The sequence below is a fragment of the Penaeus monodon genome, chromosome 28, assembly GCF_015228065.2.
Source record: "Penaeus monodon isolate SGIC_2016 chromosome 28, NSTDA_Pmon_1, whole genome shotgun sequence".
Taxonomy (NCBI): Eukaryota; Metazoa; Arthropoda; class Malacostraca; order Decapoda; family Penaeidae; genus Penaeus; species Penaeus monodon.
The window spans coordinates 5,476,649-5,477,946 of record NC_051413.1 but is presented as its reverse complement, the minus strand read 5'-3'; positions in this window follow the sequence as shown (position 1 = coordinate 5,477,946).

Below are 1,298 nucleotides of genomic sequence, written 5' to 3'. Positions count from 1 at the left end.
ACGTGCATCGAACTGTGCATACTTTTTTCCTACCCACTACCTTCAGACAGTCAGTTTAATAAAATCTCTTTTTACAGTCTCTTTTTTTTTTTTTCTCTCTTCCCCGTTGGATTACGCAAGCTCCTCAATTTGAACTTGATTTTGTTTGATGTGTATGGATAGTTTTTCCTTTAGGTTCTCATTTGGGTAAAGGAAACGTCTGTGTTGACAGTAGTGTTATTTCCAGCCTTGAGGTCAGTGTAGTTAGCATATTTACGGTGAATAATGCATTTTAGTGGTGTTTGATTTATCACATTTATTTTAGTATTATGTGCATTAGCTTTCAAGACTTGGCTCTAATTTGCAGATTCTTTATTATATCTTTAAACAGAGTTATTTATGTATCTTTTATTATACATCTTAGTTAGTAGTATAGAGATTTAGATCTTGTGTTTGACCAATTTCTGTGTTATCTTTTTGTATACATTTAATCGAATTCTGATATTTGATTGATATAGCATTTAGAATGTATATGTTTATATATGGTAACAACTCTGTTTCAGTTATCACTGAACAATTTGTAAAAACAAACATTGTGACTGGCTCATTCTGAAACTGGGACATGACTCATGCCGAGAAGAAGCATCCTCCCCTCGCTCCTGTGATCAATCTTGTTGTAATATTATCAGCCCCCCTTCACCAATTTTTAGGTTAGAGTTTTCATAATTAGATATAGGCTGTAATAAATTCTATATATTTTCAGTGAATTTAGATCACTGGATTTGTGTTCACAACTTTAACTTTATAAAGAACATAACGAACTGGTAATCAACCAGTTTGTGTATACGAATGGATTTAATTCATAGATCATTAAGTCAAGGAAGATGCAGAATTATAAATCTGTAAAATGTGAGAAATCTCTGGAACTCTTAGGGCCTTTCTCACCTTGATATGGTCCGTGCTTTTCTCAACTCTTCCTCACTTACCCACAGTCTTACAGATACTGTCAGATCTTCCTTATTTTGAGTATTTTCCCCACCATGAGGGCTGTTTGAAGTACAGAGATAGAGAGTGCTGTAAGGGAGATTGACCAAATGTCTCTTTTTTTCATCGTTTCACTGTTTGCTTTGCCAATATTCCGTCCTTAGAACATGGTATAATAAATACCTTACCAGTAAAAAGGGCTATTGACCTGTATTCTCTCAGAAAGGCTAGAAGGTTGTGAAGGGTATTAGTGGCATGAGTGAAGAGGCCAATAAATATATTTAAACATGGAAGATGAAACTAAATGCAGTGCCGCATTAATTGGATAATGAATT